The sequence below is a fragment of the Epinephelus lanceolatus genome, chromosome 10, assembly GCF_041903045.1.
Source record: "Epinephelus lanceolatus isolate andai-2023 chromosome 10, ASM4190304v1, whole genome shotgun sequence".
Classification (NCBI taxonomy): domain Eukaryota; kingdom Metazoa; phylum Chordata; class Actinopteri; order Perciformes; family Serranidae; genus Epinephelus; species Epinephelus lanceolatus.
In genome coordinates this window covers 4,430,459-4,437,415 of record NC_135743.1, presented here as the reverse complement: position 1 = coordinate 4,437,415, position 6,957 = coordinate 4,430,459, and positions in this window count along the sequence as shown.

The window sequence follows — 6,957 nt, the reverse complement described above, 5'->3', positions numbered from 1 at the left end:
AAGATATTACATGTTAATAAAATAGTCAGTCTTGGCAGCAAATATGGTAAAACGTTAAATGAGAAGGCAAAAAAAAAACAAACCTAATTAAAACCGTAATCATGGAGTACGCATGGGCTACTACACTTTATAATCTTAATCTAGTTGCCCCGCCCCCACTTCAGTCTTTGGTTTTATATATTTTTTATTTTATTTTATTCTATTATATTTTATTGCATTTTATTTTATTTTATTGTAATTTATTTTATTTCTGTATTTTTTTATTTATTATTTTATTTATCGTATTTTTATTTTATATTATCAAATAAAACGTTTAATAAAAGTCCACAAAGTATATTAATATATTGATTTGTACTTGGGGTTTTTTCACATCACTCCATCTTATAGCTTCAACTCTTTCAGCTTGTGAGAGACACAAGTCTATTAGCGCACGGCTTCTCTTCTTAGTAATAAAATATTTTGGATAAATCCTTAAAATGCACAACTTTGGCCAACAAGATATTTTTTATTTTGTTATCGGGTAAACCACGTCAAGAACCGCCTTCCAAAAACTTTTGACCCCATTATATTTCCACAAGCAATGAGAGAGAGTGTTGCTTTAGCACGTGTCTGGAATATAAGAAGCAATATTTTTAAAATATTTTATTTATTTTTAAAACTATACTTTAAATATATATTTTAAGATTTTGATTGTAATTTCTTCTATTATCAGTTTATGTTTCATGTCAATGTACAGAAACCCCAAACAGTCCAGGTGAGATGTGACAATAAATCCCATTTTCAGGGAAAGAGGTCAGAGGTCGTCACTTAAACCTCGGGTTAATAATCTTCTTAAAAAGCTGAAGCTTAAATTTTATTTCAGAAACAAGTCCTGTTTCTCTGGTTGCTGCTAAGTTTTACTGGTTCTGGATTACAGTAATCTGTTGTACATGAATGCATCTGCACATTGTTTGCACGTTAGATACATCATGGTGCACTGAAATTCGCCTTCACTCGTCACTGTACGCTTTATTCCAGGGCTGGTCGGCCATCTTTGACCTTTTGTGAGCCCAGTCAGTGGTATTTGCTCATGTATAAAGCCACACTGGGTGAACTCCCCTCGGACATTTGTACTTTGATTGAACAGAGATCTGTGTGTAGCTACACTCTGAGATCTCAAGTTTTAGTTTGTCACCTGTTCCTTAGCTTTAATGAGCTCTGCTGCTCTCACCTGGAAACCCTTCATAAAGACTGTATTAATATTTCTACATGTTACTGTGGATCTTCTATGTTTTTCATTGTGTGGTTGCTCGGCTGCAACTTTTTCATATGCTGCTGTCTTGGCCAGATCTCCCTGCAAGGAAAAAAAGAATCAGTGATCTAAACCGGACTTACCTGATTAAATATGGCTTAAAATAATAAGATAAAACAAGTACAGTATTATTATTTTAATTAATTATTTCCACTCATGTAACTTGAGCTTTTTAACATTTCCTCCCACTGACAGCGACCTTCATCAGCACGGACCAGCAGCGGCTGCAGTGTTCAAAGTACCCAATGTAAAATTAATATGTAATAAATATTGAACACCTTTATGATGCGTCTGAGGTGGAATTTATTTCAGAGAAGCTCTGGAGCCTGTTGAACATCTGATAATCCATTCATCATCAAGACCGCCCCACTGAGACTGATGTTTCTGATGTAGAGTTCATATTTTATTTCTTTAATATTAATGCTTTAATAGAAATGACCACAGGACGAATTCCCCCAGAGTCTCTCTTATATATAAAGCAGCTGATTGACTTTATAAAACACACTGATTTAATCAGAACCCAGTTTTGTTTTTTAATTAAAAAAATACTCTAATTTCACCTGAAACTTCAGTGTGAGATGATTTTAAGCCACAGATACAGTTTGTGATTAACCTGTCAACCTAACGTCAGAATTACTAACCAGTTATTAAAAAAATTCTATTTTTTGTTTTAAATCCAGTTTCAGATCAATTTTTTTATTGTTAAAATCTCTTTGTTTTTGGTTCAGTATTTCTTAGCTTCAGAATTTGTTTTATTAAATCATTCTTTTTTATTTGTATCTATTTATTATTTTTAAATTGTAATATGGGGGTATTTTAAAGAAGATGGTATAACAATACAAACACAACCTTTATGGAGGCTCACAGTCATGTCTCAATGAGCAGATGCACCAACACCTCATGTTGCTGTCGACAAATTTGACCAAACTGACTAAAACTGAAAACATTTCCTGTATTTCTGTTTTGACTTATTTATTTTTTTAACTAAACAATATTTTGTCTCAGTTTGTGTGTTTTAATCTAGTTTTCATTTTAGTAAACCATTTTGTCACATATTGTTTTAATTTAGTTTTGATTCTGATGATACTGCCACACAGTGGTTGTATAATTTAAATTACACCATGTCAAAATAACACTATGATTATTTAAGCCTTTGAAACCTGGAGCGACACCACTTTTCTTGTATTGTTTTCACACACCTTTCCCAAGTATTTAAACACTAAAACTCTGAGAACATTGGTACGTTTTATCTCAAAACCACGGGGAAAAGGGCAACAAGCAACTTGGTAAGAAATCTCTAACAAACTGCAAAAAAAAAAAAAAAAAAAATAGAAAAGAAAAAAAAGAAAAAAGGAAAAAAAAATTCTAAAATTATTTTAAAAAATTGGAAAAAATGAAAAAAGCTACTGAAAAATAGATATCATTATTATTTTTACATATTTAAAATTATGGCCAATATTGAGGTCATTTTTTAACTTTTTTTTTTAAAATAATTTTGTTTTTAATTTTTTTCTTTTTACTAGTTTCTTGCTAAAATTTTGGATCATTTCGTCTTCATTGCTCATGCGTTCTTCCTGTTTTCAAGCCAATTTGCTGTCAGGTTTTAAAGAGTTAAACCTGCAATAACGTATTTATTAAACATTTTTTGCTCAATAAAGAAAATAACTGGCAGATTAATTGTGTTGTTTTGTGCAGCCAAAAATTTCAGATAAAGAAAAATTCTCAGCTCTCTGTCACTAGCAGCAGCAGGAGCTCTAACCTGTTTTGTTTTGATTGTTATCCATGTATTTTTTTGTCACAGCTGCAGCAGAGATCAGAACAGAGCTGCGACTTGTGTCTCAAACTTGTTTGTCAATTTTAATGTGCCGATTTCATTTAATCATTGTTGGTTTCTGGTCTAGTTAAAAAATCATGCAGTGTCTTCTTTTCTGATTTTCCCGTTTAATATGTGTAAAGACCAAAAGTAAAAAAATAAAACAGTATTTTTTTGTTTCTTAGTGTATTGTTGTTTTTTTTACTTTATTTTATTTCTGGTAATTATTTTATTTTATAGATTTTTATTTATCAATTTAAAAAAACATTTTGTAATTTCCTAGTCTTGCAAAACTTGGCTGCATGTTTGCATCAAAGGCGCTGAATAATTCAAGTTGAGTTGAGGTTGACATCAAACCCAAGAAACTTCTAACAACAACATCTCATAAACTGTATTTCTATTGTGGCAATACCTCCTTTAATAATCAAGCCATCTATTCTCTGAATGACAACACAAGACAACAGTCCAGCTTTAAGCAATACATTATTTATATATAATATATACTTAAAGATTTCTGAAGGAATTAGTATTAAACAATGATATGCTGGGTTACATTCTGATTGAAGCCCTTTTGTTTTTAGAAGCTTTTAAAAAGAATTCAAATGAAACTAAGAAAACACAAAAAACACCAAAATGACACCAACAGAGTGAGAACATTAAAAATCCATGAGACAGGAGGCGAGCAGATAAAACACAATGATCTCTCTTTCAGCTGTCACAACACGTCTCCTCTCTCTGTTTAGTTTCCTCAGCAGACCTCAGCATCTGCAGCTTTGATTTCATCACATCACGTCTCCCACTGCTTCACACTGAGAGCAAAGAAAATTAAACCACATACAAGCTTCTTCCAGAGCCTTCAACAGGTGATGGAGCTCTGGATCTCTCAGGTGGAGCAAAGCAAGTAAGTGGACCTTGATTTAAACTTTCCAACTTGAGGAAGTGAGCTCAGCGTCAGCAACACACATTTGTTGTCGACCCCGCAGCTAACAAGAACAAACTGTCCAGCTCATCTCTAACAGGAGGCGTTCAGGAGGATCCTGATCAGATGCCCGAACCACCTCAACTGACCCCTTTCGACACGACGAAGCAGCGGCTCTACTCCGAGCTCCCTCTGGATGACTGACTCCTCCCCCTATCTCTAAGGCTGAGCCCAGACACCCTACAGAGGAAACTCATTTCGGCCGCTTGTATCCGCGATCTCATTCTTTCAGTCACTACCACGAGCTCATGACCATAGGTGAGGGCTGGGACAGAGATGGACCAATAAATTGAAAGCTTCACCTTCTGGTTCAGCTCCGTCTTCACCACGACGGACCAGTGCAGCACCTGCATCACTACAGACGCTGCACCAAACCGCCGATCCATCTCACACTCCATTCTACCCTCACTCGTGAACAAGATCCTGAGATACTTGAACTCCCTAAATGATGCTCTTGAATTATTTTAAAACCTAAGAGCTGAGGATCGAATGAATGCAGCAGAGTCAGGAAAACATAATTTTAAAAGACGACGTTTGAAGAACAATGAGGACTGAAGTAAAGATTGAAACCTCTCTTTGCTTGTCCCTGTTCTGCTGCTGCGCTATTTAAAAAAATCCTCTAAAATGACAATAAAAATCAGCCATTACAAACATGACTTATTAATATTTGTCACTTTCTTTGTTGCTACAAATCAGCTTGTAATCGAATGCCTTTAAATGCACAGTGAGAACAGATCCACGTGTCAGACACGTTGCTCACAGTGTGAACAAACAAACAGCTGGACGACAAGAAATAAAATAACACCAGGGAGGTGTGAAGTTCTGTTTCTGTTCGTCTACCACCCTCAGTCTGGAGGGTGTTTGGTATTTCACACTGCAGCAAAATCACTCAGCTGTGGGCAAATCTGCAAATCCTAGGATGGCGAAGGAATGACCTGACCTGGCTAGTACTCATCACCTTCATTGGTTGGATTGTTTAGGTTTAGGCGAGAAAAGTGGGATTGGTCAGGGTAAGTCAGTCAGAGGCAGGGTTAGGTGGGCCACTCCTTCCCTTTGGAGGGTAAATGAGGCGTTTATGTGCACTAAGAAAAACCAGGTAACATGCATGCATAGTAGTAACGATTTCAGAAGCTTACTCACTTACTTAAACTGCTGTTTTGGCTTATTTTGTTGTGCTTCTAAGCCAGACTGATGGTACAGTGTGACAGACTAAGCTCAAAAATTGAACACAGTCAGATGATTCGCTTCCCTGTCTGAAGTCTTGTCAAAAGCAGATTAAACATCCAGTTACTGTGATTTTCACTAATCTCCTCAGAAATTATCTTGTTTACATCAAGTTTGACGAATCAGCTCACTGGAGACCGTCGAATGAAACTCAGTTACTTAAGTGCACGTAAACAGGAGGAGTTCAAACCTCCGACACTGCTGAAGTGTCTCTGACCAGCTGCTGCTGCTACTGACGTCCCTGAAGGACCAGAGATCAGAGCATCCGCTGAGTTCAGGGATCACCCTGTTACTGTGGCTGCTGTATGAAGACAATTTTCACCTTCCTTTAAATCATGTCGAGTGTGAAAAAAGCTGCAGATGTTGCTGAGGTGTGACAGGAGGAGGAGGAGGAGGAGGAGGAGGAGGAGGAGGAGGAGGAGGAGGGCTGAGCACAGGGAGACCTGAAACAGCGTCATTTCAGAACTGATCATATCTGTACAACAAATAAACCCAAAAACAAATCTGTACAAATGTACAAAATAAAAATCAACAGGATTAAAACAACGTGAAGATTCATTTTTAAAACGTCCATCAGAGTCGCCATGGATCTGACGCTGTCTGAGACAACAACTCAACCTGGATCAAAGTCAATGTGCCAACTGTGTTAAGAGCAATCCACAGCAAACCTGAGGCCGAACCGTGACGGCGAGGTCACCTCGGCCGCAACGAGTATAAAAGGACAGCTGGTTAGTGATCATCAACATGTTAATTTCTCTAATCACTCAGAATGCGTTTAATGCAGCAACATAACAACATTAAATCTGTAAAAATCAAAAGACATAAAAAGAAAAAGATCCCTTTCTGCTCCCTGTTCTGCTGCTGATGAGGCGTTTGCTGTCACCCTGTCGAACATGCAAATCACTGCCTGCGGACAAACATAATACTCCAACTGTTTGCAGTCATAACGTAGATAAACATCTTGAGGCGCTCAGAGAAGTGACACATGTAAAGGTTGAGCTTCTGCTGTTTGTTTCCCTGTTTGACCTCAGGTTCTAGAGTAAAGGTGAAATAAGAGTCTTTAAAATGTACTCAGAGACGTCTTTTACTGTTTTATGTTACGGTGCACCTGCGAAGAGTTTCATTCCAAAATCTGCTCTTTTACCGAAGCGTTCAGCTCCTCAGGTTTGAGGCAAACCTGAGACGAAGCAACAGTGATTAACAGAGGGCTTGACAGGTCCACAAATTTGGAAATGACAAAAACTTGTGTGGAAATGGACTCAAGCCCAGTGTGCACTAATGACTTTAAGAAAAGGAGACCAGATCCAACAGGGAGGTGCAACCTGCTCGAAAACGTGGCAACAACACCAACACTGGCACTTTATGAGCAGCCATGTCCACAGTTCACACTCTTCAATGGTCTTAAGGCCCTGACACACCAAGCCGACAGTCGCCCATCTGTCAGTGTTTGAATGTGAGCGTCTGTTGCCCTAGTCCTAGTGACCCTCATCAGCCCTCACTGCCTTTATTTAGATAATTTAGTGTGCTGAATCAGCTCTGGACGAGAGCGGAGCCCATCACTGAAGAAATCAGTCTGATTGGCAGTTCAGCTCAGCACACAGGAAGATAAATGAAGTGAGGAACGTAAACAAAGAGCTAAAGTCCAGAGGG